Here is a 26,525-nt window from a genome sequence, read left to right on the forward strand (position 1 = left end):
AATATCTGTGTTATGTCTACATTTAGTCTAGCTAAGGGCCTTCCCGAATTTCCTGACCTTTCCTTTTTCTTGCTGCTTCTTTGATCTACGAAATGAGTAAGAGCTGCTCGCGAATGAGTGGGTCTCACACCGCTCTGCCTTTATTTTAACGTCTCCATGAGTTTTCTGATGTCTATTTGCATGGTTTTACTTTCTTACTTGTGGCAACAAAATTAAGCAGCTTTTAACACGCAGGCACACTCACATGCAATAGTATTAGGTTAAATAAATGAAGAAATAAATAGAAGCGGAATGACAGAGCGGGATCAGAGAACTTCACAGGCTCTGTGGAAAACTCGATCCTGACCTTTCCAAAGCAATGGGTGAACTGTTTGTCACAATACCTAGTGAGAAAAAAATTGATGAACTTGATTACTTGAACTCTGAATACGATCACTTAATGAGAGTTCATCTGGAATCTCAATGTCACTAACGTAAGAACAGTATTCTACTTAAATTTTAGCTCCTTCACATTACTCCCTACACCGTGAGACAATAAAGTTAAAACTTTTTTGAAATATGTAAAAGTGTGTCCCAAACTGGTAAGATGATAAAGAACTGTGCTTAATAGGAATGCAGATTCCTACACTTAGTGCAGATGTAGAGAATCATCCTCCATGAGAGAGATCTGGGATTCCGGTTTTATTTTATCTTAAAACTCATTATAATTACTGCACTGTAATTACTTATTATAATTATAACATTATTATAAGTCTTACTGTAATTACTTCTTTTTCTTATATTTGGATCCAAATTTAACCCCTTTTAAATTTGGAGCAAACTGCTTATTACCTGGTTTAACCAATACCAATTATTTAGCCTATCCCAGATTTATTTATCAATATTGGTAGTAATAGAGAGCTCATAAAATTGTTTTCAGGTTGAAATGACATACCAAGGTCTATGTAGTACAGAGTACACAGTAAAAGTAGGGCATACAGTAAACACCCTTTCAATTGTCACTGTTACTCTTGTCTCTGTTTATGGGACATTTCTGTTTCCTTTTAAAGAAAGCACCACATAATCAGACTCTTGGGTACGTCATTCAGAAGACGCCATGAGAAGAAATGAATTATTTACCTTACAAAGGCGGCAAGGATGGGCCCTGGAATGTGGGGCTCATCCTAATTTAAAATGCCCTATCTTTTTCTCATTCACAACGTTCAGATATCCTTTCCCATACTGTGTGCAGGAGACGTCATCACTTCTAGTGGCTGCTTAATTCAGTCCTTCTTTGAAGAGATCGAATCCTTCGGCTTTGGCTCCACATGCTTCAGTCATCTGTAATAATGTGTGCACTCTAGGTAAGTGCAAGGTCCACTTTGAACTTTGGCACAGGGTGTATCATTTCATTCTTCATACAACTCAGTGATCCACATGTGATTTTCTGTATTTTTCATAGGAAGGAACAAAGGCACAGGGATCTGGAGAGGTTTACTGCGGGTCATCAGCTGGTGATGACGGAGTTGGAGCTGATGAGTCTGTCTGTTTGGCTGCAACTCATTGTTCTTCCTATGAGGCCATGCGTTTCTCTGTCCACTTTTAAAATCAGGGTAAAATATATCCAACACAAAATTTACCATCTGAACTGTTTTTAACTATACAATTCAGTGATATTACAAGCATTTGTAATGTTGTGCTAATATTGCCACTTCCATCTCCATTAACTTCATCTTGCACAACTGAAATTCTACACCCATTAAAAAAATAACACCTTATTTCCACCCAGTAGGCTCCTAGCAACCACCATTATACTTTCAATCTCTGTAATTTTGATTACATCAACTGCCTGGCATAATTGAAACCACATAATACTTGCTCTTTTGTGAGTTCTTTATTTTACTTAGCATAAATTCCGGAAGGCACACCCATGTTACAGCATGTGTCAGAATTGCCTTCCTGTTTAAGATTGAAGAATATCTCATTGTAGTTATATACCGATTTTTATGTATTAAATCATCTGTCTGAGAACAGTTGACTTATTTCCATTATTGGTGCTATTTCTTCGGAGCTTGGTAGAATTCACCAATGAAACCACTGGGTCCAGGAGATTTCTTGGTCAAATGATTTTTGATAATTGATTCAATGTCCTTACTGGTTATAGGTATGTTTAGATGTTCTGTTGGTTCTTAGTCATTGTAGGTTTTGTGTTTTTTGGAATTTTTCCATTTCATGTAGGTTGCCCAATTGTTGTAATTGGATATTATTGTTCATTATAGGCTTTCATATTTGCAAAATAATAATGTCCTCTCTTGCATTTCCAATTTTAGTAATTTAGGTCTTATCTCATTTTTTCTTAGCTAAAAGTGTATAAACTTGTAGACTTTTTTACAGAAAGACATTTTAGTTAATTTGTTTTCTTCACTGTTTTTCTACTGTCTATTCTATTTGTCTGATCTAATCTTCATATTCCTGTCATCTGATAATTTTTTTCTAGTTTATTACATTGTAGTCAGGATGATAATTTGAATACCTTCTTGCTTTAAATATATTCATTTATAGTTATAACATTTTCCCTTAACACTGCTTCCACTATACAGATGCCATGAAGTTGGGTATGTTGAACTTTCATTTTCATTCTTTAAATTTCCTTGTTATTTGTTCTTTTATGCATTGAATATTTAAGAGTATTCTTATGAATTTTCTCTTTTATTTATTATTTTGTTGACTATATTTTATGTGATCTCTATAATTTAAAACTTATTATGACCTAACCTGGATACTAACTTATCGACCTTGGAAAATGTTCCATTGGTACTTGAGAAAAAGGCAAATGCCTGTTAAATCGAGTGTCCCAGATATGTCTGATATATCCAATTTGCTTTTTGTGTTATTTCTTCTATTTGTTTTAGTTTGTCTGTTGTCCTATCCAATATTGAGATTGGGATATCGAAGCCTCCAACTATTATTATAGAATTATTTCCACCTTCAATTCTGTCAGTTTTCACTACTGATGTTTTCACGGCCTGTCATTACATGCATGGACCTTTACAAGTGTTATAACTTCTTGCTGTACTGACAGGTTTGTTACTATAATGTTGTTCGTCTCTTGCAAGCTTTTTTTCACTTAAAGTCTATTTTGTCTGAGATTAGCATAGCCACTGCTGCTCTGTTTGGGTTACTGTTTGTATGTCTTCCATCCTTTAACATTAGTTTATTATTGTGTTTAAATCTGAAGTGAGTCTCTTATGGATAGTATTTGGATCACTTATGGTTTTATCATGCTGTGCCTTTCTGCTAATCTTTGCCTTTTCTTTAGACTGTTCAAGCTGTTCATGTTTAAATTTATAATAATAAGAAGTGACTGACTTCTGTCATTTTGCTGTGTGTTTTCCATATTCTTTATATATATATTCCTCTTTTCTTAAAAATGTTCTTTGCTTATGTTTAGTAGATATTTGTGTCTGTTGTTTTGTTTCATATATAAATATTTAAGCTCCATTCTGACTTTCTTTCATATATATTCTACAGCAGTTTTCTTTGGCAAAGAATTACATGTAGCATTCTGAAGTTATAATGTTCTAATTTCAATTTATATAGTTTAAATTTAAATTATACAAGAATTCTGCTTTTAACTATTCTATCCATAGCCTTTCTGGTTGTTCAATGTCAAAAAAATGATGGTGTTTGCCCAAATGTTATTTATTTTGTTTATTTAAAAGAGAGAGAGATTAATTTTCCATCTGCTGGTTCACTCCCCAAATGCCCTCAAATAGCAGGGCTGGGTCAGGTTGAAATCAGGAGTCTGGAACTCAATCCGGGTCTCCCACTGCAGTGGCGAGACATCAACTGCATCCCAAGGTTCACATTAGCAGAAGCCTGGCTGGAAATTTTGAAGGAAACAAAATATGACTTTACCCACTGAAGTAACATTGATGCTATATTTTAGACTAAAAATAATTGACATTTAATTTGCTAGTCTCTTAAATCATGTAAAAACAAAAAGTGTGGGTACAAAGAAGTGTTAGAATAATAATAGTTTTTATCACTTCCTATGCATTTCCATAAGTAAGTTTCTGGGTTTCCAGATGCCTTCTCATTTCTTCTCATATCCTCTCATTTCTGCCTGCAGAACTCCCTATAGCATTTCTTGCAGGCAGGGTTAGTCATAATGAGCAGCCCCAGCTTCTCTTTATTTCGGAATACCTTAATTTCTTGTTCATTTTTGTAGCAATTTTCCTATTTGTTAAAGTCTTAGGTGACAGTTTTAGTTTTTTTAATACTTTGGTATTTTGAATATGTTGGTCCACTGTCTTCTGATCTGCAAATTTATGATGAGTAATTTGTGATGATCTTATTGATGGACTCCTTTCCATGATAGTTGCTTCTCTTTTGCTGCTTTCAAGATTTATTTTCTGTTTGGGGCCATGAAAATTCTGATTTTAATGATGTGGGTCTTTTAGTTGAGTTTCTTGCATGTTTATCTTCATGTTTTTCATTAAATTGGGGACGTTTTCAGCCATTCAAATATTCTTTTTGCCACTTCATCACACTCTTCTCCTTCTGGGACTTCACCATGCATATTCTGGTCTGCTTTAGGGGGTCCCACATGCACATTAGGCTCAGTTAACTTTTCTTTAACATTTTCTTACATATTTAATTCATTTTGCATTCTATCTCTCCAACTTTATTATTTCTGTGGTCTGATCTTCAAGTTTGCCAGTTCTTTTATTGGCCACCACAGCCAGAGCTGGTCCAGGCCAAAGCTTGGAGCCTGGAGCTCCATCCAGGTCTCCTACATGGATAGCAAGTGCCCTAGCACTTCAGACAACTTCTGCTGTTTCCCAGTAGCATTAACACAGAGTTGGATTGGAAGTGTAGCAGCCAGGACTTGAACTGGTGCCCTGATATGGGATGATAGTATTTCAGGTGGCAGCTTAATTCACTCCACCACAACACCAGTCCCAAGTTCACTAATTCTTTCATCTGCCTGCTCAGATCCGTCCTTGACTCCTTCTGGTAAATATTCAATTTCTGGCTTCTGTACTTTTCTTCTAGAAACTCATTTTTTGTTTCTATTTATTTATTTTCAATTTTTTAATATATTATTTTCTCCACATTTTCCTTCAGATGTTTGAGCATTTTTAAGATAGTCATTTATCTGCCTGTATCACCAGTTGTTTATCTAAGTTGAGAAAAATGACTACTCATATAATATCTCCCAGGAAACCCTGAAAGAGTTCCTAAGATGGAACAAACTGAAGGTTGTCCAACTACAAATGGATGTCAGTGTTTAGTTTTGTGTTTCTAATGAGCATTCTTGGATGTTTATATTTTGCAGAGAATTTGGATTTGTAAACCTACATAAGTGTTTCTTTGAGTATTCATATTTTTTGTTAAATGTATTTTAACTCTCATTACTATCAAGCTGCATGTATGAATTTATAACACACGACTAATTGTAGATAAATCTGGTATTAGAGAGAAAGAGTACAGTTTTTATATAGTAGACCTACCATCAGTTTTCATTCAGGGACTTTTTTACCTTTATATGGGCCATGCTTTTCATGTTTTTTGTTAAAAAGCAGACAATTCCATCTAATAACATGGCTGCTCTGAAAATCAGATTCTCCCCCTTTCATGGGTCTTGGGTTTTGATTGTTGTGCCTTGCTCCTGTGCCAAGGGTCATGCTGATGTGTAAACTAAGGGTCTTAGACCCTTTCTGAGCCTGGCTTTTTCCTGTACATGCTCAGCCACTTTCGAATGCCATTGTTTATGTAGTTCCTTTGGAATATTCTAGTCTTTGATGCCTGGCTCCTCAAAGGGGGAAAAGGAAGGTGAGAGATCACTCACTTCCATCAAAAGAAAAAGTGCTGCAACAAGGGATGAGGTGCGACAGTGACAACTGCCTGGCTGCTTGCACCTCTGTGGTCAGAGGCAGTCACCAGTGACCACAGCACAGACCTTGTTACATGCTGGACAGGCTGGAAGATGAGTGGATGCTAAAAGCTGAAAGTGATGAAAATCAACCTCCATTTCTCCTTAAACCATCCTGTGAACATTGAATAACTTCCGTATTTTCCAGAGTTCCAGTTCGGGCACACCAGACATATTCAGCCCTGTATCACTGTCATCTAGGCGGACACTCAGCTTCCTAGTGCTTGCTACACTGCCATCCTCTAGCATGGGCAGATGAACCATGTTTCTGATGCCAAGTGAGCTCCCCTCTGCACAGAAACCATGCCATTCCGTGAGCTTAGCCCCAGGTCCTTAATATGTCCTAAGTTTTTCCTGAAGCATTGTACTAATATGTGCTACTTGAAAAACACGCAAATATGTGCAGTCATACACATAAGTTTCTTTGGTCAAATATGTTTGAATGAGATACTGGGTGAGATGCAGTGTCCTGATAAAAATTAAAATTTCTGCTTTTAAATGTTTACAACTGTTAAACTTCCTCAAGCCAATTGACTTCCTCAGCCTACACCACGCTGTCATTCTTCGACCTCTGTCTCACATCTTTTTTTAAATATTTATTTTATTTATTGGAGAGGCAGATTTACAGAAAAAAAAGAGGGAAAGACACAGAGCTAGAGAGAGAGAGATCTTCCATCTGCTGGCTCACTCCCTAAATGGCCACAGTGTCCAGTGCTGGACTAAGCCAAAGCCAGGAGCTAAGAGCTTTTCCAGGTCTCCCACATGGGTGCAGAGGCCCAAGGACTTGGGCCATCTTCCACTGCTTTCCTAAGTGCATTAGCAGGGAGCTAGAGCAGAAGTAGAGCAGCTGGGACATCAACGTATGCTAATCTGGGATGTTGGTGCTGCAGCCGGCAGCTTTTTTTAACCTGCTACGCCATAACACTGGCCCCTCTGCCTCTCGTCTTGACCCCATCTATTCTAGCTGGAGATACTTTAGTAAAACACAAGTCCCCAGCCTCACTATGTGGCCCACAAGGGGTCCACACTGCTCTGGATAAAACTTGAGTCTCTTGGCCTGGAATGGGGAACTCTCAGGGTTTTTGTGAGGGTAAGCTTGCCGGCCATCTGCTACACTCACTACTTGACTTGCATTTTTTGTACACATTGTATGTGTGTATTGACTTGTTTTTTATTATTTTTCAGTTCTCAGATCATGATTTTTTGAAAGCTCTAGGCCACAAGTCTAGAATGACATTCACTTCTTCCTCACCTAAAATATTTTATTTGGGTGTTTTCTCTTTTAGCATAAGCCTGGGCCCACAGAATGTTTTGGTACATACCATCTACCATAACTTCTCATAATAGAAAATATATTACATAGAAAATATATGTATCCTTCTGTTTCCTGTACCATTAATTAGAAAGGATCTTTTTTATTACAGGTTATGGTATGTGGCCTAGACTACAGTATGCATACTATAAAGATTTATTAAACTTGGTTCCATACCAGCCCTCTGTCTTTGTGTAAGTTCATTCTCTCTCCCTCTCTATCTCTTTCTTTCCCTCCCTTTCCTCCCTCCCATCCGTTTTCTCGTGCTAGCACTGTGAAAACCACCACCAAATCATATAAACAAAATCAACCTAACCCAGAAGCAGTGATGTGAAGGACACTTGCCTCCAAGTCCTATACTTTTTATCAGCAATCTTTATTCAGATGCCCCTATAGCAGCATATGGTCACAACCAGCATTCTCTGTAAGACATCAATCTTGTCAGACCTAATTGAATCAACACTTATAAATGGAGTGCAGACTGACAAACAGAAAAAAGGAAAGAAAGCTAAAACTAAGAAAGCTGCATCAACCAATTCCCTGATGAGAATACTCTGTGGTTTCCTGAAAGTTTCTCTCCAGTGTCTCTGACCTCTTTAGTGCTCATCATTTTGCTTTTGTCCTAGAAACATTTATCTATCCCCACATGACTTCTGGCTCTGCACAAGCTAAATGCTTCTTAGAATAATACATGCTATTCTGTGGTGTAAAATCAGTTATCCACATTCTTGTGGGAGGCCAGTCCTGGATGGCACCTTGGGATATTTGGCTGTTGTGAGAGAGGACAGGGAACACATTACAATTTGACTTGTGGCCCTACAGCAAGGCTCTTTTTGACTGGGTCACTGTGCAGCTTGTACAATCTTCAAAGTTTATCCTGGAACAACCCTGCACCTCTGTGCTCTGTGGGGTGTGCAATGGTTCTCATGCCAGCTGCTTAGCTCAGGACTGCTCTCGAGGGAGATTCCTACCATGTCTGTTAATATGCAATCTGTGGAAAGCCTGTTGAATTAAAACCCTGCTTGATACTGGTTTGCCTCAGTTTATAATAGTAATTTTACTTTAGCACTCTTTCTGGGGACAGTGGTTACCCAAGGAAGGGGATAAGACAGAACCATGCTAGGGGATTCTAAGGTTCTAAAAATCATTTTGTGTCATCTGCATGTTAGTTATAGTGGTGGGTGGTATTCATTTGGTAGAAGTTTGTCATCTACATTCATTTTCATATATAGAGTACAACAATAAAAATATGTTTTGAAAAATATTTTCGGGGCCAGGGCTGTGGCATAGTGGGTAAAGCTGTAGCCTGCAGTGCTCGCATCTCATATGGGTGCCGGTTTGAGACCCAGCTGCTCCTCTTCTGATCCAGCTCTCTGCTACAGCCTGGGAAAGCAATGGAAGATGGCCCAGGTCCTTGGGCCCCTACACCCACATGGGAGACCGGAGAAAGCTCCTGGCTCCTGGCTTTGGATTGGCACAGTTCTGGCCAATGTGGCCACCTGGGGAGTGAACCAACAGATGGAAGACCTCTCTCTCTCTCTCTCTTTCTCTCTCTCTCTCTCTGCCTCTCTGCCTCTCCTTCTCTCTCTCTCTGTGACTCCGACTTACAAATAAATAAATAGCATATTTTAAAAAAATAAGAAAATATTCTCTTAAGGATTTAAGTTGTGACAGAGTGGGTTAAGCCAACATTCGCATCCCATATCAGTTGAGTCCCACCTCAGCTTCCCATCCAGTTCCTGCTAATACACACCAGGGGAAGCTACAGGTGTCTCAAGCTGCTGTTCCTCCCACCCATGTGGGAAACCTGGATGAAGTTCATGACTCTTTGTTTCAGTCTTACCAGCCTTGACTGTTGCAGACATTTGGGATTTGAACCTGATGATGGAAGAGACTCTGTCTCACTTTCTCTCTCTTTCTCTCTCTCCCATCCCTTCTCTTTCTCTCTCTGTCACTCTACCTTTTAAGTAACTAAATAAACTTAAAAAGAAATTTTAAAAAATACAAATCTATTTAAGAATAATATACTCTCTGGGGCTTGTGTTGTAGAGTAGCAGGTAAAGCCCCCGCCTGCAACACCAGCATCGCATATGGACACCAATTTGTGTCCTGGCTGCTACACTTCCAATCCAGCTCCCTTATTATGGCCTAGGAAAAGCAATGGAAGATGGCCCAAGTGCTTGGGCCCCTACCACTCACATGGGAGACCTGGATGAAGCTCCTCACTCCTCCTGGCTTTAGCCTGGCTTACTCCTGACCGTAGCCCTCTCTCTGTCTCTCTGTAACTCTGATTTTCAAATAAATAAATAAATAAATCTTTTTTTAAAGAGTCATGTACTCTTTAATGGCATTAAGGATTTTTTTTTCTTTGTCTCAGAATGGTAATGTTTCATAGTAAGTCTAGTATGATAAAAGTATACTTTTGGGTCTAACAGACCAGAATGCAAGAGCCAAGCCTGCTCCTGATTCTTTGCATATGCTTCCCCGTTTCTGTGTCTCTGCTCATTAAATGGAAATTATAATGCCTTCGTGTGAGATCATTGATAGAACCAAATTGAATAAATAATAGAAAAGCAGCCAGCACAGAAAGAAGCCAGAGTGCGGTGCCCATTGTTAGTAATAGCAGCAGCATTGCAGCTGAACCGCAAGTGGATAAAGGCCAATTAGAGGCTCATCTGGAGCAGCTGAGGTGTGGGTGGAGCAGTGAAAACCAGCTTTGGTCACTCAAGAAAGGCAGGAGATGCTGGTAAAATCTACACCAGTCACCAGGACCCCTCTTATGTGTGGGAGGTTTTAATGCCCGAGGGTCGGAGGAAGAGCCTGGAAAAGCCTAGCCCAAGGGCATGAATGCATTCTCTTCTGGTATGTTCATTTTTTTTTTTTTTTTTTTAGCTATATGCCTTAGGATTCTTTTTTTTTTATTTAATAAATATAAATTTACACAGTACAACTTTTGCATTGTTGTGGCTTTTCCCCCCATAACCTCCTTCCCACCCACAACCATCACATCTCCCACTGCCTCTCCCATGCCATTCTTCATCAAGATTCATTTTCATTTTCCACTAGGATATAGGCTCCAAGAGGTGTATTCTGAGCATCAAAATCCATTGTTAGAATATAGCAGTCGGCCTGAGAATGACACCCTGTAGTCCCTGTTGGATGTATCAGATCATATTCTGCTGTCTCAGAATATTCTGGAATACTATATATTCTAGAATAGTATGAGAGCCACGTGTTCTTGGGTATGGTGGCTTTCAATTTGCACGTAATTTGAGACAGATGATGCAATGGCTTGAGATTTGGGATGTAGTTTGGTATGGAGGACTCTGTTTTGGGGAGCCTGGATTTTAAGCTTCATCCTTCCACTGACCACTTCCTGCCAATTACTTAGTGAATCATACGCTCCCTGTGTATAACCTGCAGAAAAGAATACTTACGAAAAGATGGTGCTCATGGCTTGTTATCCATAACATTGTGCTTTGTAGTAGTAGGATGAAAGGTATAAAAATCCCTTCAGTTTGATAATCAACTGAGTAGTACTATCCACCAGTATTCAGGGGGGTGGAGTCTCCCTCAGGATACAGGACGCACTGTGCTCAGGAGACTGCATTAGACAATTGTTCATTATTCTGACTATATGCCTGTTGCAGGCCAACTCTGTAAAGGGAAGGAATGATTTTGACTCACCATTCTGGAGGTGCACAATTCAAGGTCAGGCGGCCCCATTGGTCCAGCCTCTCGTGATGGCGTTCTTGCTGGCAGAGTCCCAGGCTGCTGCAGAATCTCAAATGACAAGAAACGGGGAGCACACTCACATGTCTATGTCTGTTTCTCTCATAAAGCCACCAGAATCAATCATGGAGACTTCACTCTAATGGTATAACCCACTCTCATCACTGCCCAAAGACCTACTCCCAAACACTATAACTGGCTTAAGTTTAGTTGGTACCACTAAACTGCTGAGTTTAGGGACAAATTATTCAAACTATGTTAGAACATTTGAGAATAAATATCAAGCTCAACAAATCAGTTAAATTCTTTTTCTTTGGACACAAGAGTGACTGTAATTGTTTAGAATAGGATAGAATATTTTTCCTTTTAATGAGGAGAAATGAAGAAAACAATATTCTGACCACATCAGAATAAGTTTCAATTAAGGTTTTAAGAATCAAGGATTGGAATATTTAGACAATGCTACATATGCATTCAAAATAAAACAATGCATACATGCACCACACAAAAACCTTTTGATAAATAAAGGACTTTAAACAAGATTGTATCATCTGGTGATGTTGTAGCCATCTTAGTCTATCTAAGTACACAATATGTTTCCAATATGGCAAAATTACCTATTGACTCTTTTCTCAGAAAATAGATATTTCCACCATTTGTGACACTTAGTCCAGGAAATCACAAAACAACCTAAAATACAAAATTATCCGTATTTTCCCTGAAGACGCCCACACCAATGCTTAAAGAATATAACCAAAATAGATAGGTGATATAATTTCTGACAAACTATTGTGTATGCTGTCATAATTTGCTGTTTATTTGGCTCACTGAAACACAGAAGCATTGTGTTCCGGATTGCCCAGATAGGTCATTGCCCAGCGAGATTCACTGAAATGCGAAGAACAAAGGCATGCTGGGGCCCCAGCCTCCCTCGCAAAGCAGTGCTGGGAGACCAAGACCCCCTTCAAGAGAAAGACTTCTTGGGGTTTTTATAGTTCCCAGGCAAACAAGCATTCCTTCCTTCTCCTGGCCCTGCAAGACCAAGGACGGCCCACCTTATTGATTGCCTGCACCTGGTCCTGTGGACCAGACCAAGGACTGCCCGGTGTCAGGTTTCATCTTCTCACACCAGGCCCAGCATCCTGGGCCTAGCCAGTTTTTTGTCTTGTGAGAAGCCTGTCACGGCGTGGCTCTGGCCTCACAGAAGTAGACTCAGAGAAACAGCTGAAAGTGAGCAAAGTGCTAGAAGAAACAGGTGCCAGTGAGTGAGTGGGTCACGTGCTCTCCTGGGTCGGGAATGTGTCTTCAAGGCCAGGGTGGCCATGCTTCTGTAGCTGTGTGGGCAGTTTCGTCACAAAGACTCCTGGAAATAAGCTGCCTTTATTGCAGTTGTAACGCCTTAGTTAGAGTGTCAGCAGCTACAAGAAGTGGAAAGTAAAATGGCAAGTGGAGAAGGTCATACAGGAAAGTGTGTAGTGATAAAGCAGAGAATAATTACCAGCAGCACAAATCCCAAAGTCTTTTGCAAGAGTTCACTTGTCATCTTCTTTTGTCAACACTTGCTCTGGACAGCTTTCAGCCCTCAGCCCTGGTTTCCTTGTATTCTTACTATCACTCACCTATACCCTCTGCAAAAGTTCCTGCATCGTGGCCGCTTCCTGACTTCTACCAAGCATCTATTCAACGGCCACTGAACCCTAAAGTCTGCCCTTTACCGCACTAAAACAGCCCCTGCTTTTCTTCACAACATATGCCATTCTCTTTTACTTTGTCCCATAGTAACTATCACCCCTGCACATGCCATATCTGCTACTCACTTATTTATATTATCTATTCCCACCAGAAAAAAACTACCCAAGACTTTTTCTGTTTTATGTCTATTTTACATCTATTTTCATCACATAGAAAAATGTACACCACTTAGTTACATTACTTAGTGTGTCCTTGAAGAACATTTTTGATTGAATTAGTAAGTTAATAATGGTTTGAGATAAGCAATGTTATTCAGTGTTCTCTAAGACCTGTAGGATTGGGTGTTGGCTTAAAAAGTATGGAGGGCAGGTATTTGGCCTAGCACTTAAGGCACCTGTTAAGATGCCCAGATCCTATGTCCAGGCTCCACTGGAGTTCTGATTCTAGCTTCCTGATAATGAGTACCCTGGAAGGCCAGAGGTGATGGCCCACGTAGCTAGGTCTTTGCCACCCATGTAAGATAATTGAATTCTGTTTCTAGTTACAGGATTTGACATCAAGCCAGGGAATCTTCAAAAGTTCAGTTTACACACAGCAGGCATGGGTATTTAATTTTCATAAGGTTTAACCCGCTAGTGACACCCTTTATGCCTCCATAGGCCTCTTTTCAGGAAACATAATTAATCTTATAGAGGTTGGCACTGTGACCTAGATGATAAAGCCACCGTCTGCAACACCAACCTCACATATGGGCACCAGTTCGAGACCTAGCTGCTCCAATTCTGATCCAACTCCTTGCTAATGCTCCTTGGAAAGCAGAGAAAGATGTCCCAAGTCCTAGGGCCCCTGAACCTACATGGGAGACCTGGAGGAAGTTCCTGGGTCCTGGCTTCAGATCAGCCCAGCTCCAGCTGCTGTGGCCATTTGGGGAGTGAAGCAGCTGACAGAAGATCTCACTCTTTCCCTCTGTATTTATCTGTAACTCTGACTTTCAAATAAATAAGTAAATCTTAAAAAAAAAAAAAAAAAGAATTAACCTTATAGCTGTTCATTTAGCAATTTGTCAAATTACAACTATGCCAACCTACTTGTTCTGTGTTCCTCCAATAAAGAGAGTATGTTATTGGCCCATGTATGGGCTCCTTTGTTTGAACCTTAACTCTGTCCTTGAGTGTACAGCATCAGCAGGAAGGCCAATGCATCAGACTGAGTGTTAAGATGTCCAAGCCGGCGCTGCGGCTCACTAGGCTAATCCTCCACCTTGCGGCGCCGGCACACCGGGTTCTAGTCCCGGTCGGGGTGCCGGATTCTGTCCCGGTTGCCCCTCTCCCAGGCCAGCTCTCTGCTGTGGCCAGGGAGTGCAGTGGAGGATGGCCCAAGTGCTTGGGCCCTGCCCCCATGGGAGACCAGGATAAGTACCTGGCTCCTGCCATCGGATCAGCGCGGTGCGCGGGCCACGGCGGCCATTGGAGGGTGAACCAACGGCAAAGGAAGACCTTTCCCTCTGTCTCTCTCTCTCACTGTCCACTCTGCCTGTCAAAAAAAAAAAAAAAAAAAAAAAAAAAAAAAGATGTCTGAGCCTTGAATAGCCCAAGTTCAGGATTTGAAGTCCTCTGACTTCACTGCAACTTGCTCCACGTATCTTGAAGTTCACCATCTCTTTTCCCTTGCTTCTCACTCAGTGTTTTACATTCAGTTGATAAGCTGCATAATTTGAGGATTTTAATTTGATCTGCAACCTTTGCTGCTTCATGCCTACTGAAATAATTTTCCTGATAATACACTTGTTCCAAGACAATTTCCTTCACAATACTATCATTAATTACCTTCTATGTTATGTATTTATTTATTTATTTATTAGTTACAAAGCCTAGCAAAATTTATGGAGAATAGAAGGTATACAGGAGGTATTGTAGAATGAAAGCATACAATTGTTACAGTGCCTTTATTCGTTATCAACCTCTGTGGTGACACTGACATATTTGTACAACATACAGTTTAACCTTTAACAGAAATTTCAAGCATCAGAGAAGTAAAAGCTCTCATATTTATCCTTGTTTTGTCCTAAATGTAACAAGTAATATTTAGATCATAGACTTCAGCCCTATAATGATAATAGTAAAAGAAAAATGCCATAAATGAATGATTACATAGGGCTCAATTCCAAGTACCTTACATATAAAGAGCACTTTAGTCATGACAGCTACAGGATTATTGAGATACAATGATTAACACCTTATTACAGAGGAGGAAACTGAGGCCCAGACAGGCTACGTAACTTTTCCAAGGTCACGAGATAGATTTAAATCTATAGACCTGTTGGCTATTTTCAGTGAAGGACCAGAGAAAAGAAAGCATTCACCTGAGGTCACATGCTTTGGAAATGGAAGAATTAATACCAGATGACAAAAACCCCAATTATTATTCATACGTTCACCAAAACTCCTCTAACTCCAAGAATTTTCTGTAAATTCACTGAGTGATGAAAAATTATAAAATAATAAGTATAACAGATTGGTATAATTTTTATACTGTAAATATAAAATAATAAATACTTTTTCATAAAATAATTATTACTGGACTTTAAGTAATATTGTCTCTAACAGATATTTTCAATTTGTAAGACATTTTATCATAAAAGGGTTATACTTAAAAATATACATAAAAGGGTTTAATTTTGGTGTCTACAAATTCACTACTGGTATATAAAAATATAAATGACTTTGTGTGTTCATTTTTTATCTATCAAGCTTTAATAAAGCAACCTGTATCTTCCAGAATTTTTCACTTCTTGCAAATTCCATCTGTTTTCCCACAAAAACATTTTTGCATTCTACAAATATGGATAATTATATTTGTTCTTATCTGGAAGCCTTTTATTTCCATTCCATGCTGCATTTAAAAATATTATTTGCTTAGTTATATTTATTTGGAAGGCAAAGGAACAACCCACAACAGCTGAGGTATGGCCAGGCCAAAGCCAAGATGGAAACTCAGTACAGATGTCCCACATGGATACCAGGGAGCCACCTACTCAGGTCATCACCCCCTGGAGTGATTATTAGCAGGAAGCTGGAATCAGTATCAGAGTTGAAACTCAAAAATAGTTACAACCACATTTTTTTCTCTTTTCCCTCTTTCAACATTGCAGACCCTTGCTACGCCGGCCTTCAGGCACGTGACCTTCGGGCCACCAGCCCCATGCTTTCTGGCCTGCATGCTCCTCCACATGGCTGGCTCCTGGCACTCGGTATGCATCCAGATTTCCCTTTCTTTCTTAGATAGGACCCTCACTCTCCTATGCATTTCTCTCACTAAATAAAAAGTTTAAAACTTATCATGTGGCTTCGTTCATTTATGCTAGTACTTAGAATTCTTCTCTGAATATGATGCAAGAGCCCACACAGCTTATTAATATTCCAAAATTATTGACAAGCAAAATGGCAACATAAATGGCAACACAGATGGGACCTTTAAGAGACTTGTTAATAATATTATTTGGCAATTCTCATGGGACCTTTGAGAGACCTTTAAGGAACTTTCAATAACAGGGGAATTCCCCAAAATTTATTAAAAGGAAAAAGGTCGGCAGCATAACAAAAACTGGATTCCTGTGGCTTCTAACTCTATTTTTCTGACTGCACCCCATCCCTCCTCTATCTGGGTTAGCTCTTTCCCTACGCGCCCAGTTGCACGTGGGAAGGAGAATGTGGGGCTAAAATGCACTCACCCCCATGCACCATCCCCAGAATCCAACAATGGCGATGGTGGCAGTGGCCACAGAGTGTGCTCCAGTGGCTCCCAGTCCTGAGAGAGGGAGAGCCCCGCCCTGGTGGAAATTCATGGCTTGACCTGGAACCAGCCCCGCCCTGCTGGAGAAATAGCTGCATGCAACTGCTTCTGCGGTGGTGTGTAGGCTTCATTTAAAACAGACAAAAGGCAGGATTTTTTTTTTTTTTCCAATGATAGCTTTCAGAAAAAGCATGGATTTGTTCCCTTTCACAGTCTCTGGTCTCCAGCTCTAAGGACATGGGTGTTAGAGTTTGAACAGAGAGATGAAAAGATTTTCACAGTGGGCTAGCTTCTAAGTGTTCTAAATTGGTTGTAATGTGTTTAAAAGACAATTTATGTGTTTTCTAAGGATAAAACTTTTTTATCTCTTACAGATGGATAAAAAGGTTTCTGAGAATTTCACTTTGTTCTTGGATTTACCAAGCAGGCTTTCAATTGCTAATTTTCAGTTGGAGAACTGAACTCCCTGTTAGCATCAGGGAGGAGGAGCCATAAACATGGTGGATGTTTCACTTCTCACCACAGAGGGTGGGACTTCCCTTCCAAGATGGTGATACCCTTTGGGGACTTGCGCCCTCACTGGAAGATGGGCAACACGCTCCACCCCAAGATGGCGGCCCCCATGGCCAGATGCATGATGCATTCCTGGTTAGCTGAACGACTTTATTCTGTTTTTTTTTTTTTTTTTTTTTTTTTTAAGATGATTCTGCCCTAGTTTATTATTTTAAGTAACCCCTTCACAACTGGAAGTTTTTTATTTTTCAGCTGTGCCCAGGCAGATATATATTTTTTTATTTTTATTATTTTTGCAGCTCCACCCGGATGTTTCTCTCCTTTGTTATTTTAAATAGCCTCATGCTTGTTCCACCCCCTTTTAAATTTTTCGTTTTTATTTTTACAATTCAGCTCAGGTCATTTAAATAGCCATATGCTTGCTACACATTCTTCTTAAATATATATGTATATATATGTGTGTGTGCACCATACATATATATATACAGTGTATGTGTATATGACACATATGTGTTACATGTAATATATGTGGTACATGTATATAATATGTATACTACATGTAACTAATATAGTATACAAAAATATGTGTATGATATATATTAAACTTATATATATATTAGGTATAGTGTATATATATATATATATATATATGGTATAGTAATTCTGGGATGTCAATTGCTTGTTAAGGCACATGTACAGAGATAACTGGGCCCAAGATTAACCCTATTACCTTTTGTCTCCCAGGTTACAAGGTGATTTAACTATGGGTAGCTCTACATTTACTGCCTTGGAGACTCCCTTACGAGGTATATTTAATATTAGGGATGACTAAGGAATGGATAATTACTCTCTCAATCTTGAGTTGTTTTACACAACAGAAATTGCTTAGTCACATGCTTAAGGAATTATAACTAATGCAATGTATCCCTGTCAAATACTTAAAGATAATTAAGCTCGTGGAAAGCTGTGTCTGTTTTTATCTTCTCAGATTCTACAGAAAAACTATAAGGCTGTAGAGTTTACATGCATTCCTATGGACTTACTTCTAAGCATACGATTAAAAGCTTGCCATAGGATCCCAAACCCCCTTGGGCTGGATGGTGAAAGTAACATCTTAAGGTTTAAAATGATCATATATAGATAGGCTTGCTTTAAAGTGATTATATAGGTGGGATTGATTGTTAAAGTGATCATATCAATAGGATTAAGTGTTTACTGCTAATAATAAATAGAATTAAAGAGGAGTAAAACTCCAGCATGGGAAGGAGTCCATACAGAAGACTCGTAGAATGGGAATTTTTATATGTAACACTCAAGTGACCTCAGAGTCAGCCCTAAAGGCATTCTGGTCTGGCTGAAAAGCCCATGAGAGCATTTCAGGCATGGAAAGCCAGGACACTCATGTAAAAAATGTCCCTACATGGAAGACCTCCCTGGGTGAACCTCTGTGGAAAGAAGTCATTAAAGAAAGATGCACTTATCTCTGAAGAGTGGAGAAAACTTCCACTTTGCTTATGGCCTTGTCTAAACACTGACAGTGTTCGTGGATTCAAAAGGCTTCTATAGCCTAGGCAGCTCATGTCAAGATCCTCGGGTGATCACTGACATCATGCATAAGTGTGTTAATTGTTAAATTAACAACAGGAGTCATTGTGTACTACGCATGCAAGGCCTCTGTCGTCAAAGAGCTACAATATTAGCATTAATTGCAAAACTTGATCACAAAGATTTACCTTGTTCTAGTGTGTTATATTCTTATGTATCATAAGTTCTAGTTATGTCTAAATATCAGACTCCAATATCTGTTTTCTTAGGCATTTCTTTAAAGTATAAGTGTCTCAAAGGTGAACTCTTAGATCCATGTCTCTCTGTGAAATTCCTATCTCTTATGTTTTAAGCTCAAATACAGAATACAGAATACAGAACGGTTAAAAGCCTCAGAACTACTGAGGCAGTTGTTGCGATGCATCTTATTGTGTGCTACACCTTTGCCTAAGGGATGATTTCTTCTGCATCCCACTATAAACCCCAAATCTGGGATAGTGAGGACACAGAACATCCCAAACAAAGGTCAGGTTTCTAAACTAGAGATCCATTACCTGGGATATATTTTAACTCCAGGAAAGTGTGCTCTTCCAGTCAAAAGAAGGGAGGAGAAAGCTATTCTATGTGAAAAGAAGCTAAGGAGATTCCTAGAAGTGTAAGATTCTGTGGAATTTGGATTCCAAGCTTTTGTGTATGCTTTAAGAATGCTCTGATGCAGCCACTTTGCTGGATAGGGTAGCTACAAGAGTTGTTCCAGAAATTAAGGAGCTTATGATAGAAATTCCAACATTGGGAATTGCTGATGACAGGATTCTGTGGAATATGGATTCCAGGATTTGGATTCTAAGCCTTTGCATTTGGGTTAAAAGCCCCTGATACAGACACACTGTGCTGAACAGGGGAGCTACAGAAAGTGTTCCTAAGAATTAAGAAGCTTTTGACAAAAACTCCAACATTAGGAATTCCAGAGTAAGCCATTCATAGAACGATCCTCTTCAGATCAGTTAAAGCTTAAATGAAAGGGATCTTACCAGGTGCTGCTGATCAAAACAACCTCAGTGAAATTAGGATTAACATTCTACCCCTTAAGTCTTCACAGGTGAACTCAAAAGATATGCCTGATTATTCCTGTAAGCCAATCAAAGACCTCAATTATCTCTTCAAAGCAAAAAGGATAAGCTTTCAGATTTGTCACTTCAAGACTGCTGCCCCTAAGACAGACATGTTGTACCTGCCTCTCTTGATTCTTTTTAGAAACTGTTATTGACAATAAAACTAATGTGTTCTTCTATTATAATTCTCTATGCTCAAGCTAAATGGGTTTATAATCAATCATCACCCTCTATCTGGGAGTGTGTAAGATATGTTCTTTCCATCCTATGGGGCACTCTATTCACAACTGGTCTTGTTCCAGGTTTGTTTATGCTAATCAATAAACTTATATGTTTAGAACTCAACCTCTGGCAGTAACTGACCATACAGGGAACACAGACATCAGTGGTGACCGAGACTGCTCCAGCTCACAAAGCAAATTCATTAAATGAGATAGACAGAGACATCCAGATCTGGACATGCAGGTCCTGCACTACACTCCTCATAAACATGAAACAGTTATAGAAGATATGATGATTGTACGCCCTTCAACATCCCTTAGGATTAGAGGAATGGAGTCTCTGAGTGGGTAATGTTGTAGGCAAGCATATAGGATAAAATTGACTAGGTTTATGAGCTGGAAGACCATGCTTTTACCACGCCCCTCTGTGACCTCGTACTCCTACCTGACAACACCTGTGTATCCACCTGCCAATCAGGCTAATTAACCACTCCCCTTTGGAAGTGATTTATAGGCCTGGAACATGGTGGCCCAGCCCTTTTTCCCTTTTGCCTCTGTGCCATTTCAGATCCTTGCTGCCCCGTGCATTTGGGTGCATGGCCTTCAGGCCACCCACTCCATGCTTCTCAGACTGCATGCTCCTGTACATGGCTGGCTCCTGGTACTCAATATGAATCCAGATTTCCCTTTCTTTCTTAGACAGGACCCTCACTCTCCTATGCATTTCTCTCACTAAATAAAATGCTTAAAACTCACAAAAAATTAGCTACAACCCTACAACCACATGAGATGAACCACACTCATGCCTCATTTCATGGCTAGACTATCTAGATCCATGTTGAATAAGACTGGTGAAGTCTTCATGGCTGTCTTGTTCCTTATATTATTGATGGAGGATCTCCAGAAGAAGAGGACTGATTTTATATATATATATATATATATATATATATGCACCTGTTGGGATTCTATTTGGATGCCTGTGTACAACAACTGAGTTCCTGAGTTAAATTCTTAGCTGGAGCTCTTAAGGCCATCTTCCTACCACTGTGGACCCTGAGAGGTCTTGGAGATGGCTCAAGTAATGTGTACCTGCCACCCATGTAGGAAACCTGGAGTTCATTTTAAACTCTGAGCTTCAGTCCCAGCTCGGACCTGGCAGTTGCTATCGTTTAAAGAGTGAAACAGTGGGTGGGAGCTCTCCTTTCAAACTTCTGTCCTGCTTGTCTGTCTCGTTACCTCTCAGCCTCTCAGACTGAATTCCTGGTCACATACAACCTACCTAAATCAAGCCATGAAGACATATAGAACCTAAACAGACCAATAACCATGATGGAAACTGAATCATTAATAAAGACCCTCCCAACAAAGAAAAATCCAGGACCAGATGGCTTCACTGATAATTTCTACCAGAAATTTTAAAGAACTAATTCCAATTTTTCTCAAGTTATTCAAAACAGTTAAAAAGGACAGAATACACCCAAACTACTTCTATGAAGTCAGTATCATCTAAATTCCTACGACTGAAAAAGATACAACAGAGAAAGAGAACTATAATCTTTACTTAATATACACTAAATTGATCTTCTGTATATAAAGATAATTGAAAATGAATCTTGATGCGAATGGAATGGGAGAGGGATCGGGAGATGGGAGGGTTGTGGGTAGGAGGGAAGTTATTGGGGGAAAAGCCATTGTAATCCATAAGCTGTACTTTGAAATTTATATTTATTAAGTATAAGTTAAAAAATTTCACAAATCAATAAATGTGACACATCACATTAACAACCTGAAGAACAAAAACTATATGATTATCTCAATAGATGCAAAAAAAGCATTTGATAAAATACAATGCCCTTTCATGATGAAAAGTCTAAACAAATTGGGTATAGAAGGAACATTCCTCAACACAATCAAGGAAATTTATGACAAACACATGGACAGCATCCTACTGAATGGGGAAATGTTGGAAGGATTCCCACTAAGATCTGGAATGATATAAGGATGCCCACTAGCACCATTTCTATCCAATATAGCTCTGAAAGCTTTAGCCAGAGCCATTAGGTAAGAAAAGAAAATAAAGGGATACAAATTGGGAAGGAAGAAGTCAAACTATACTTATTTGCATATAACATGATTCTATATATGGGATACAAAAGAATTCACTAAGAGACTATTGGAACTCATAAAAGCATTTGGTAAAGTGGCAGGATATAAAATTAACACACAAAAATCAATATCCTTTATATAGACAGATAATGCTAGAGCTGAGAAAGAAATTTTAAGATCAATCCCATTCACAACAGCTACAAAAAATTAAATACCTTGGAATAAATTTAATTAAGGTTTTCAAAGACCTCTATGATGGAAATTACAAAACATTAAAGAAAGAAATTGAAGAAGACATAAAGAATGGAAAATCTTATATGTTCATGAACTGGAAGAATCAATATCATCAAATGTCCATACTACCAAAAGCAATTTACAGATTCAATGTGATACCAACCAAAATATAAAAGACATTCTTCTCAGATATTGAAAAATGATGCTGAAATTCATATGGAGACAGAGAAAACCCAAATAGCTAAAGCAGTCTTAAACAACAAAAATAAAACTGGAGGCATCACAATACCAGATTTCAACACATACTGCAGAGTAGTTATAATGAAAACAGCCTAGTACTGGCACAAAACAGATGGATAGACCAAAGGAATAGAATAGAAACTCAAGAAATCAATCCAGGCATCTACAACCAACTTATCTTTGACAAAGGAGCTGAAATCAATCCCTGGAGCAAGGACAGTCTCATCAACAAATGATGCTGGGAAAACTAGATCTCTGTATGCAGAATTATGAAGCAAGACTCCTACCTTACACCTTACACAAAAATCCACCCAAAATGGATCACAGACCTAAATCTATGAACTGATACCATCAACTCATTACCGAATATTGGGCAAACCCTGAAAGACATTGGCATAGGCAAAGAGCTCCTGGAAAAGACCCCAGAGGCATAGGCCATCAAGCCAAAATTGACAATTGTGATTACATCAAAAAGAGAAGCCTGTGCATTGCAGAGAAACACACACCAAGGTAAAGAGGCAACTGACAGAATGGGAGAAAGTATTTGCACACTATTTAACTAATAAATGATTAAAACCTAGAATACATAAAGTGCTCAAGAAAGTCGACAACAACAAAACAAACACTCCAGCCAAAAAACAGGCAAAGGACTTACAATGGCATTTTTCAAAAGAGGAAATCCAAATGGTCAACAGACATTGAAAAAGGTTCAGGATCACTAGCCATCAGGGAAATACAAATCAAAACCACACTGAGTTTTCACCTCAACCCCCATTAGAATGTCTTTCATACAGAAATCAACTAACAACAAATGCTGATGAGGATGTCCTAATCCACTCTTGGTGGGAATGTAAACTGGTGCAGCCACTGTAAAAGACGGTATGGAGATACCTCAGAAATTTGAATATGTAGACTTACCATATGACCCAGCCATCCCACTTCTGGGAATTTACCCAATGGATATTAAATCAGTCTATGAAAGTTATCTGTACCCGCATGTTTATTGCAACTCAAATCACAATAGCTAAGATATGGAGTCAACCCAAATGTCCTTTATCTGAAGACTGTATAAATGAATTAAGGGATATGTACACCACGGAATACTACACAGAGGTAAAGAAAAAATACAACCCTGTTGTTTGAAACAAAATGGATGTAATTGGAAAACATTATACTTAGTGAAATAAGCCAGTTCCAAAAGGACAAATTCCATATGTTCTCCCTGATCTGTGGTAATTAATAGGATGAAATTGATACTTTGAGATGTAATGATTTTGAAGAGTCCTTATCTCAATATCTGAGGAACTTCTTTTTTTCATGCTGTTTGTTGAGCTGTTTACTGAGTGTAGAGTTAATTTTATGTGTATAAAATGAATTGAAAACAGAATTTTAAAAATAAGAATAGGAATAGGAGAGGGTGCAGGAAGAAGTGTGGGAGTGTGAGTGGGAAGAATCTCTATGTCCCTAGATTTGTATTTATGAAATGCATGATGTTTGTATATCTTAAATAAAAGTCTCTGGGTAAAAAAATGAAAACAATTCAAATTATTTTGTTGTGCTAAAATACTTTTTAAAATTAGTGCATAGTTTTCTTTTTTCATAATATATAGAATATGTAATGCTTATATCTATGTATTAGGAATAATTTTGAACGCCAAAAAATTTTGGTTCCAAATAAATGTATACTTTAAATTGAATTTTTCTGCAAACTTTTTGAAACATTTTTATGTAAACTGTTCCTCTACTGATGATAGAATTACATTGATAAATCCCTTGTAACTTGAAAGTATCAGGAGTTGAGCATGCATTAAGACATCCAAGCTACCAAATATCACAGCTTAGCAACTGTAGAATATTGAATGCTTATCCTCAAGGTTAGGTTACTTCATTGGAGCATGTGGCTCATCACTATCCAGCACCACATGGGATGTTATACTCAAACAACTGGTGACTCCCTCACTGTTGGGGTGAAATTCTTTAAGCAGCCTATGAATTCAAATGGCTATCTCTTTCAGAGACACCTCATTGACAAACTCACATGTAATGTCTTACTAGTTATCTGAGTGTCCCTTAGCCCACACAAGCTGAAGTAGAAAGTTAACCATCAAGGGGCCAGTATTGTGGCATAGTAGGAAAGGCCACCTCCTGTGACACTGCCATTTCATATAGGCATTGGTCCATGCCTATATGGTCCCTGCTGCTCCACTTCCAATCCAGCTGCCTGTTAATGGCCTGAGAAACCAGTAGAAGGTGGCCTACTTGCTTGGGCTCCTGCCACCCATGTTGAAGACCCAGATGAAGCTCATGGCTCCCGGCTTTGGCCTGGCCCAGCCTTGGCTTTTGAGGCTTTCTGATGAATAAACCAGCAGTTGTAAGATCTCTCCCTCTCTCTCTCTCTCTCCCCCATAGCCCTACCCACATAACCCTGGATTTATTATAAATAAAAGAATATTTTAAAAGCCTACAATAACCATCATATCATCTTAAGGAAAAATATCCATTCCTTCACAAATAAAATTAATGTTAGTTCAAGGATTTTTAAAACATGTTCATATCAATTTGAGGAAATTATCATTATTCATATTTTTCTGAGAATCTTTATCACAAATGGGGCTATCTACTGCCAAAGACTTTTCTGAAGTTACTGAAAGAATCATATAAGTGTTTTCCTCTTTAATATGCTAGTATTGCGGATTAGTTTGACTGATTTTCAAACACTTAACCAGTTCTGCTTCTATCTCTGAAATGAGTCTATGTGTTCATTACTGGTAACTTTTAAAGTATCGTTCAATCCTTTTGGCAAGGATTTTAGCATTTAGTATTCATGAGAGATATTAGCTCACAGTTTTCATTTTGTATTTATTGACTTTGCAATTATGACAATACTAAGTTCATTTAATGAAGTTTAAAGTGTTCCATTCTTATATTTTTTGGAACAGATTGTGGAGAATTGATATAAATTCTTTCTTAAGCATTTGGTAGATTTATTTAATTAAAATATGTGTACATGGAGATTTCTTGGCTCTTTCTTTTTTAAAAAATTTAATCCATGTACTCACTCAATTCCCTTAATAGGTAGACAACTTTTAAAAGGATCCATTCTGTTTTTAATGAATTGTGGTAATTTATGTTTTTCAACAATTCGTCCACTTTGGGATTGACATTGTGGCACAGTTGGTTAAGTCACTGATTGCAACACCAGCATCCCATATCAATGTACTGGTTCAAGTCCTGGCTGCTCTTCTTTTGATCTAGCTTCTTGCTACTATGCCTGGGAATTTAACAGAAGATGGTCCAAGTATTTCATACCTTGCCACCTATTTGGGAGAACAAGATGCAGTTCCTGGGTCCTAGCTTTGGCACAACCCAAACTTGGTTGTTGCAACCATCTAGCCATTTGAGGTGTGAGCCATCAAATGGAATCTCTCTCTCTTCTCCCAACCCCTCCCTGTTTCTCTCTCTTTCAAATAAATAAATATTTTTAAACATAGAAACCATTTTATCTAAATTGTCAAAAAACATGTGTGAAGTTGTTCATACTATTAATGTATTATTCTGTGAAAGTTGATAGGCTTGGAGTTTCATTACTCATATTGGAAATTGTATCTTCTGTTTCCTGATTGTTAATTTGTCAGTATTATTAATTTTTCACACAAAACCCTATCATTAATTTTCCCTGTTGTTTTCCTGTTTTCACTTTGACTCAGAAATACTCTTATCTTTATTATATACATTCTCTACTTTAGCATTCATTTTATTTTTTAAGAAACCTGAATATAACTCTACCATACAACCTAGCCATACCACTCCTTGGAATTTACCCAAAGGAAATGAAATTGGCAAACAAACAAGCTGTCTGCACATTAATGTTTATTGCAGCTCAATTCACAATAGCTAAGACCTGGAACCAACCCAAATGCCCATCAACAGTAGACTGGATAAAGAAATTATGGGACATGTACTCTATAGAATACTATACAGCAGTCAAAAAGAATGAAATCTGGTCATTTGCAACAAAATGGAGGAATCTGGAAAACATTATGCTGAGTGAATTAAGCCAGTCCCAAAGGGACAAATATCATATGTTCTCCCTGATCAATGACAACTAA

The 26,525-nt window shown here is 38.6% G+C and overlaps 1 long non-coding RNA gene across 4 annotated transcripts in view; it reads right to left on the minus strand.

Annotated features, from left to right (window-relative positions):
• LOC149127499 (uncharacterized) overlaps positions 1-26,525 on the minus strand; it is a 50,109-nt gene that overhangs the window by 16,383 nt on the left and 7,201 nt on the right. For 3 of the 4 annotated variants that reach the window (XR_016231260.1, XR_016231259.1, XR_016231261.1), the window contains exon 2: positions 10,917-11,012. This is a non-coding gene — a long non-coding RNA (uncharacterized LOC149127499). Of the gene's footprint in view, positions 1-3,698; positions 3,863-10,916; positions 11,013-26,525 lie in introns of those variants that run through there. The other variant, XR_016231262.1, reaches the window with a different exon arrangement.

Source organism: Oryctolagus cuniculus, chromosome 3 (assembly GCF_051225735.1).
Source record: "Oryctolagus cuniculus isolate XC-2025 breed Fujian yellow rabbit chromosome 3, ASM5122573v1, whole genome shotgun sequence".
Classification (NCBI taxonomy): Eukaryota; Metazoa; Chordata; class Mammalia; order Lagomorpha; family Leporidae; genus Oryctolagus; species Oryctolagus cuniculus.